This window comes from Chinchilla lanigera, unplaced genomic scaffold, assembly GCF_000276665.1.
Source record: "Chinchilla lanigera isolate Chin_1 unplaced genomic scaffold, ChiLan1.0 scaffold00036, whole genome shotgun sequence".
In the NCBI taxonomy this organism is placed as follows: Eukaryota; Metazoa; Chordata; class Mammalia; order Rodentia; family Chinchillidae; genus Chinchilla; species Chinchilla lanigera.
Window position 1 is genome coordinate 18,204,098 of NW_004955437.1, and position 9,331 is coordinate 18,213,428.

Consider the following 9,331-nt stretch of genomic DNA (forward strand, 5'->3'; position numbering starts at 1 on the left):
GGAGTTGAACTCACGACTGCACGCTTTCCAGGCAGGCGCTGTGCCGCTGAGCTAAATCCCCAGCTCTTGAAACATTATTTAAACAAACACTCAGGATGGCTGTGAGAGGTAGCCCTATTTATCTTTATATTTCTTGGCTTTTTGAGACAGGCTCTTGCTAAGTGGACTGGCCTTGAACTTGACATGCTGCCAAAGCAGACCTCCATCTCAGGATCCTGCTGCCTAAGCCTCCTGAGTGAGTGCTGAGATTACAGGCTGCACACCTGATAAGGTAGTCCTTCTAGTCTCTAATTGGTCCTAGAACCCAATGCTTCTTACCGTTTTATGCAAGATCATCTTCTGTTGTTACTTGCTTACCTTCTTGCAGCCATATGCGTTATCTTCTTCAAGGGTCTCTTTTTTCATAGATCACATGCCTATAACACCACACCTCTGAGTCATGTAAATTGCTTATTCATTACTCTAGAGACTAGATCTGCAGTTACACTGTAACTGCTGCATAAAATACCGAATTTTGAAAATGTAATGCAAAAAAGGTAAAATAATCTCATTTTCATTGATTACAAATTACAATGTCATTTTCAATATATTAGTTAAATAAATCCAGCGTGGTGGTGCATGCCAGTAATCCCAGCAGTCGGGAGGCTGAGGTGGAGAATCGCTGCAAGCTTGAGGCCAGTCTGGGCTAGTGAGGTCAAGGCCAGCCTGAACTGCATAGCAAAACTCTGTCTCAAAAAGACAGAAAAAAAAAAAGCTAGGTTAAGTAAATATATTACAAAAATTAATTTTATCTATTTAAAAATGTAAGCCAAACAAAATAAATAAAAATGTAAATCGGGCATGGTGGTGCACACCTGTAATCCCAGCACTCGGGAGGCTGAGGCAAGAGGATTGTTGCAAGTTCGATACCAGCCTGGGCTACAAAGTGTCCTCAAGGCCAGCCTGAACTGCACAGCGAGACCCTGTCTCAAAAAAACAAAAACAAAAACAAAAACAAAAAAAACCCGGCAACTGGCTGGGCATGGTGCTGCACACCTGCAATTCCACCACTCTGGAGGCTGAGTAAGAAAGAACACAAATCTGAGCTCAGCTTTGGGCAGTGTAGTCACTTATGGTCACTCTGTTTTGTTTTTAAAAAAGTCTGCAGATATAGCTCAGTGACAGGGCTCATTTTTCCAGCACTATACACCAACATAGTAAAATAAAATAGGGCAGGGGATGCTGCTCAGTGGAAGAGCACCCCTGGGTTGGATTGCTAGCTCCAAAAAAAGTAATTAGAAAGTTTTAAATTGCATTTAGTGGCTTAATATATTTCTACAGACAGCACTGGTCTAAGCACCTTATGAGAGCTATTCAGGGGTAAGAGGCAAAAACGAATTCGTTTTTATTTCTATTCCCTTGTTTTGTTCTTCCTTGTTGACCAACATGCTCTAAATTCACGGTTTCAGACTGTCTCAGACGCTGCTCATTACAGCCATCTGAAAGCAGCCACTGAGAAGTCCTAAGCGTGCAAAGAGCTACTGAGTAAAGACGTGTCCACAGAGCGGCAAACAGTGCAAGATGCAGGGCCGAATACCTGTGTTTACTTTTTTTTTTTTAAATTTATTTCCTATTTTGGTCTTGCAAATTGACAGGGCGGGGCACCAGGCATAAATACTCTGAGACCGTAAATACCCTTTATGAGGGATGAAACTTTTCTTTTTTTTCTGGTACCAGGAATCGAACTCACGACCTCGCGCTTGCTAGGAAGGCGCTGTGCCGCAGAGCTAAATTCCCAGCCCCAAGATAAAACTTCTTTAAGGAAGGTAATGTGGAGGTGGGGAGGTCACTATCTGGCCTGCCCTCGCCCATCTCCAATTACCCCACAGGCAGAAAATGCCGAGAAAAGAGAACTTTAACTAAAGGCGACACTGCTCTAAGTTTGAGAACGTCTTATATCGAAAGGCAAAGAAGGTCCTATATCCCTAAAGTTATCCCGCTGTAGGAGCCGCCATGTCAACTTTTCCTCGTCGGAACACACCATCCCGCCTGCAATCGTAGTTCGACTCTCGGTCAGTTCAAGGTCCATCCTCGCCAGGGCCATACTTTCAAACCTTTCTTGGCCACCCCCGAGACGCCTTGTGGCCGCCATGTTAAGCGATACTATCGCGAGATACACTTAACCGGCTCGAGCCTGACTCATTTACTTTCTTGCGAGAGTCTCTTCTCGACGGTTCTCGCCGAAGCTGAGGAAAGTGTCGCGAGAGCTGGTTGCCTTGGCTCCCTGTAGCTATAGCAGCCGCGGCGGTTAAGGATGCGGCGGCGGGAGCGGTGAGTGCGACACCCTCAGGGGGGCGGGGCCGGTGGTAATGGGGTTCTAGGGGTAGCGCTTGGGGAGGGGGTGTGGGAGGTCGGGCCTCGTGGGGAAGGGACTCGAGTGTGACGTGGAGGGAAGGACCCGGTCCCGAGGGTACCGGGACACGGCGCCGCTCTGCGCTAGGGCTTGGGGCGGGTTGGCGCTGCTGAGAGGTGCAGGGGGAGGGACCCGGGTGTAACTGGGCTCGAGGGGCCGGAGCCGGACGCTGAGGGGCGCGTGTGTTGGGAGCGAGGTGGTTGAGGGCACTCGGAACTGGATAGAGAAACCAGGCTACACCGGGGAAGAAGTGGGACGACACTGGGGTACCGCGAGGAGGAGGGTACGTGGAACGGGAGCGCGGAGGTTGGGCCCACTTTGCTTTTCCCTGTTTGGGGGTGTGGGTCGGGGGAGAAGGGGGACCGAGCTGTGCAGCCCCCTGGGCGCCGCCTCGGGCCGGTCCGGGAGTGCGCGCCAGGACTGGCGTCCTAAATGGCGTGGCGGGAATGGTGGCGTCCCAGATCCTCGCCTCCTCTTTTCCCTGTTTGCAAAGAAATAGCAAACGGACGCTCTGACGTGTGAGAGGAGAGTCCCGGTGAACTAGTATTAGTTGGGAAGGTTCTTTCAGCGGAGAGACTGAGTAGGATCATGAATGATTGCTGCTGTGAAAAGCGTGGTGTGGGGGTGGGCGAGGGAAATTCTTGGGAGAAAAAAAAAAAAACCCTAGGTGTACTTTCTCTCGAGTGTATTGAGTTGGAGGAAGGGGGTGTGTGCTAACACTCCCGGATTCATTCAAGTGTAGAGTTCCTTTACGATGTATTTATGAAATTACATATGTAGTGTAAAACCGGTTTAGATGATATAGCGAAAGAATATGCAGTGCGACACTTAAATTTTACACTAAGTGTAACTTAAAAACTAACAAAAGTGTTTCTTGTGGCAGTAGCAGACTGAGTAATAAACCTAGGGATAGGTTTAGTTACTTGGCTATAAAACCTATTGTTCCCAAAGTACCTATTCTGGTTATTTGCTTTTAAGCAGTGAACGAGGTTTTATTTAGGAAACCGAACAGATTTTGAGTATCTGTCAATAAAAAGCGTCTCACAGGAGTTAGAATTACTGAGGGAGGAAAAATATTTAGACTTTGAGTTTCAAGGGCTGTTTTCTGGAAGCCGGTTTGGCCCATTTGGCCCATTAACATATTCCTAGTGAAAACCGTGGCTTCGAATCAGGGTAAAAATAATGTATCCATTTTAACCTACAGATAAAAGATCATTACATTATTGACATTAATAATGAATCTATTATGTATTTATACCATGTATAGTTATTATGTAATGAATGTATGTAATTAACATTAATGCAGATACATTAATCTACAGCTTTTTGATCATTTGTCTGTCTCGTAGGTATAAATTTACAAAGGATAACTCCTCTTTTGATTATGTAACTGGATTTTGCCATGTTGAGATTTACAAATTCATTAATTAGGATAATGGCTTTTAAATCCTTCTTGAGCTAATCCAGATATGGGTTAGTCAATGAACCCATTTATTTGATATGTATTAGAGTAAAACTTTTGTCATGTTAGTAGCTAAACTTTAAAAGTAGAAGTGAGTTTTTCTGAGGCAAGATAAATCTTGGTGTGTTGGTTGGACCCAAAAAATTCCTGCATGAATCCAAGATCAGGCTTTACTGAGTTCCTGTTATGTATAGAGTACTGTGTAAAGCATTGCAGAGGAGAAAAAGATTAATTAATTCATTTATCCTTTCTACAAACATTTACTGAGACCCATTTTGTGTCTGATTACTAAGCCTTCAGGACACAAATACAAGTAAGACTTGATCTCTACTTTGGAACTGCACAGAGGCAAGGAGGGAAAACAGAGAAACAAATAATTACAGTGTAATAAATGTAATACATGAACACCAGAGTGTGAAACAAAGTTCTGGCCTTGAGTTTACACAGTAGTTGACAAGACTAAAAAGGAATGAAGAATTTAAAAAATAAAATGTTAAATTCTAAACTGCTACATTAGTCAAACACTGCATTTCTCAGAAGACAAAAAAGTGGAAATACGAGGAGAAAATTCACTGGTCAGATCATAATTTAATGGTCTTTTTTTATTACTCTCAATACAAATATTACAACATTCTTAAGTCAATAATAATAGTAGCCAACATTCATTGAGTGATTGTTAATCTCATTTTATCTTTACAACACTGCTCTGCAGCTGGTACTAATACTGTATTTAGTTTTAAAGATAAGAAAACTGAGGCTTAGAAAGTTAAGGAAGTTGCCAAAGACCACAGGGATAGTAAGTGGCAGATTAGGAATTAAAACTGGAAATTTATATGATTTAAAAAACTGAGTATAGTAGCCAGTTGCAGTGGCCTGTGCTTGTAATCCCAGCTACTTGGAAGACGGAGGTGGGAGGATTCTTCAGCCCAGGAGTTTGGGGGCAATATAGTGAGACCTCATCTTTAAAAAGTAGATAAAATAACACATATACATGTAATCTTACATATATCTCTAAAAAAAAAATTTTTTTTTTTTGGTCTTTTGGACATAGGGTCTTGCTATGCAGTTCAGGCTGGTCTTGAGCTCACTTTGTAGCCCAGGCTGGCCTCAAACTTGCAATGATCCTCCTGCCTCAGCCTCCCCCAGTGCTGGGGTTACAGGTGTGTGACACCACGCCTGGCTATCTGTAAAAAATATTGTGTGTGTGTGTGCTCATTGTGCCTGTGTGTGTGTGCTCTTGCTCCAAAACAGTGACATTTCTTTTGTAGGTAGAGAGTCTTTTTTTTTTTTTTTTTCAGTACCAAGGATTGAACTGACAACCTCGTGCTTGCCAAGCAGGCGCTTATGCCACTGAGCTATATCCCCAGCCCCAGGGAGTCTTGAATGGGAGCAGAGAGAAAAGATTAAAGTTGGAATTGGCTGGGAGGAGGGTATACATTTATAGATGGAGGTACCTCTTTTTTTAATTTGTAGATTTTTCTCCTTCAGATATGTACACTACACATGAGGAACTAATTTGAGTATTAGCATGGTTCTGAATATGAGGTTTGTATTGTTACACAGAGAATTGAGTAAATTACCATACTCATGCTATGTATAATTGTATAGGGAAATATGCAATTACACTATTGGGAAAATAGTTATATTTATAAGCTTCCAGAAAGTGATCATTTCAGTAATGGAAATTAGTTGTCTGTGTTCATACATAGGATATATGTTTTTACAACAGACTAAGACATTTAGTTAATTTTTTTGTGGTACCTCGAATTTTCTAGCCTCCCAAGGGCTGGTTGAAGTTATTTTTGAAAGAGGAAAAACAGGCTGAATGTGAATTAATTAATCATTTTTTCATCTATTTATTTATTTTTGGTGCCAGAAATCAAACTTAGGACCTTGCACTTGCAAGGCAGGCACTGTGCCACTGAGCTATATCCCTGACCCTCATTGTGAATTTATTTATTTTTTGTCTTTTTGAGACAGGGTCTCGCTATGCAGTTCAGGCTGGCCTTGAGCTCACTTTGTAATCCAGGCTGGTCTCAAACTCGCAATGATCCTTCTGCCTCAGCCTTCCAAGTGCTGGGATTGCAGATGTGCTCCACTATGCCTGGCTTTAAATTTTATTTTGAGGTAGGATATTGGTAAGTTGCCCTAGCTTGCCTTGAACTTGTGATCTTCTTGTCTCAGCTTCCCAACTACAATAGCTCAGATTACATGTATGCATCTCATGTCCAGCTGTAGGAATTCTTTATGTATTTTGGATACTAATCCTTTATCAGATAAGTGATTCATAATTTCTCTCATTTTGCTGGTTGCCTTTTCACTCTTTGGTTGTATCCTTTGATCTGCAGAAGTTCTGTTTTTTTATGTTTCACATATTTAAGACATTTAAAAAATAACACAATAAGCAACCTTATATTCACTACCTGGCAAATTAAACATTACTAAATCAGTTGTCAGCACCTGGGTTTCCCTTTATTGATTCCAAGTTTCTTGCCATCCCTCAAAGATAACCACTAATAAATTTGATGCTACTCTTACTTGTTCATCATTCTTAGTCTGTTAATGTATTAGAAGACTGTCATGGCTGAAATAAAAATACTGCAGAGGTCTTCTGAAGGAAGGCTAAGATGAGAAAGGTATTTTAAAAATTAAAAAAAATTTTACAGGAGCCTTCTCAGTGAGATACATCACCAGTCCTTTTTATTTTTTGAGAGGGTCTTGCTAAGTTGCCTAGGCTGGTATCAAACTTGTGATCCTGCTGCCTCAGCCTCCCAGTATGCTGGAATTTTAGGCATCTACCACTAAGCCTGGTGAGAAAGGTTAGATTTTTGTTGTTCAGGGTCCAGTTTAGCACCCTGTCAAAAATACTTGTACAGGGCCAGTGGATATAGCTCAGCGGCACAAGTGCCTGCTTGGCAAGCGTAAGGTGATCCCCGGTACCAAAAAAAAAAAAAAAAAAAGATTACAGAAATACTTTACATAATAGGTACAGAGCAATATTTCTCAAATGGCTATTTGGTACCCATGTACTTTTATTTGAAAAGATTTAATACCACTATTATATCATTTTGAAATGAAATAAATCTACATATATATTTTTGGACTAGAATTATTGTGTGCGTTACCAAAAAATAGACAGCTGTGGCAGGGTAAATGTTTTCTTTTTCTTTTTTGAGACAGGGTCTCACTATGCAGTTCAGGCTGGCCTCGAGCTCACTTTGTATCCCAGGCTAGTCTCAAACTCCAGCAATCCTCCTGCTTCCGCCTCCCGAGTGCTGAGATTACAGGCGTGCACCACCATGCCCAGCTTTTTTTTTTTTTTTTTTTTTTTTTTTTTTTTTTGGTAATATTTTCTTAGAGGTAGTGAAACTGAGGGACAAATGTTTTGGGAGTGCTTGGTGTACCTACATAGAGTGTTTTAAATTTCTTGGCTAATTTTGTCTTGTGGACAGGGCTGCATGGAATAAGAAAGATGCAGAGGTACTGCATTCTTGATTCAGGAAAATAAATTGTAAATTCTGAAAGAAGCACTGATTCTAGTCATGTCTGATCATGGGCAAAGAGCTGTTAAAACAAACAGCATAATGGATCGGGGTATTGGTGAAGGACCTGATCTCCACTGTAGTTGAGAATGAAGTCCTTCTCTAGTGAGGCCATAATAGCAGCAGCAGCTACTCCCACCACTGCTGCCTAAATTGAGAGGCTATGTGAAGTGGCCAGAGCAGGAAATGACTCCATAGCACCATGTGTGTGTAGGAGAGGACTTGTTTTGGTCCTGGTCAAGTGGTTGCATAGGTTGTGGGTGTCACTTTAAACATACAAAGACTTGCTTGTTGCAGGAGGCGCAGCTTCTTGAGGATCAGGTGCACATCTGAAGGGATGAGCTCATCCTTCTAACCAGACCTGCCCTAGACGCTGAGTGAACGATTTTTTTTTTTTTTTTTTTTTTTTTTTTGTTAATTGCAAGTCCTGCAGCTGGGAAAAGCAGGAAGTGGTTGAGGTTTCAGATACTTTGTGAGTAGGGGAAAAAAGCATTTTGGGGAATTGTGTGAAGTGAGTAGCTGTGAATGTCAGGTTGAAGGTGATCCACATGCATACTTAGTCTTTCTCTAAGGTGAAGATTGCAGTAAAGTGCACGGTAGTGGAGGACAGCTTTGGCAATTCTTACTCTACTCAGGTGCTTCTGTGTGTGTGTTTGTGGCTGAGGGTCAAACCTAGGGCCTTGCAAGTGCTCTACCACTGAGCTATATCCCCAGCCCTTTCAGGTGCCTTCTTAAAATTTAATAAATTATTTGTTATATTGTCTTGACTGGTTTCAGTGTGTTGAGAAATAATTCCAGAGGCTCCTTTTTGAATTTTTTTTTTCCCCCCCTCCGGTACCGGGAACCGAACTCATGACCTTGCGCTTGCCAGGCAGGCGCTTTTGCCGCTGAGCTAAATCCCCAGCCCCAGAGGCTCCTTTTTGATTTCCAGGTTTCCTCATGGCTTATTTTGGAGCTTTTGTTGATGGCACTTATCCCATTTTTAGTCTACTGTGCTAGATTTTAGAGCTTCTAGGAATGATCCTGTGTTGTTTTGTTTCAATTTATTTAAACTTTCCTATTCAGTTTAAGTAAGGTTCTTAAAAATGCAATTGGCTTAGACAAGATTTATCATTTGTTTATTTTTAAGTAAGCTTTTTATTTTGATATAATACTGGATTCACATAGTTTTAATGAATATAGGGCTCTCTGATGTATACTTTAGGTAACATTTCAAAATAGTGTAACATCACAGTGATGGTATCGATGTTGATGCAATCAAAGTGCCAAGGATCCACCATATTGTATTTTCTTTTTTCTTTATTTTCTTTTTTTAATTTCTTATTTCTTTATTTTCTTTATTCTTTTTCTATTTGTATCCCTTTTTCTACTTTCTTTTCTTTTTTTTTCCTGGCTGTGTTGCCCAGACTTTTCTTGAACTCCTGGGCTCAAGTGATCTTCCTACCTCAGTTTTCCAAGTGGTGGGGACTATAGGTTTGTGCCACCACACCTGGATTCTTGTTGTCCTTTTAAAACCACCCCACTTCCTTTCTGCCCATATACCTTCTGTAACAACCCTGTGTCAATCAAAAAATCAGTTTTCATCAGAAAATTATGTGCAATCTTCAGTATTTTTTGTTTGTGTTGTTTTTTGAGATAGGATCTTGGTATGTAACCCAGGCTAGTCTCCTACTATCTATGTAGCCCAGGCTGGCCTCAAACTTGTGATCCTCCTGTCTCAGCCTCCTAAGTCCTAGGTTTATGGCATGTGGCAGCAAGCTGAGCTCTGAGTAGTTTTATATTAGAAATCCATGTGGCCATATGAAAAGAGCCCTAGATTGCAGTAGGAGATTTTGGTTCACTATAGCTCTTTGACCTTGGGGAAGTAATTTTAATTTCTTTTTGATTCAGTTTCCTTATCTATAAATTGGAAAATAGTGTGCTAATTTTTTTTTT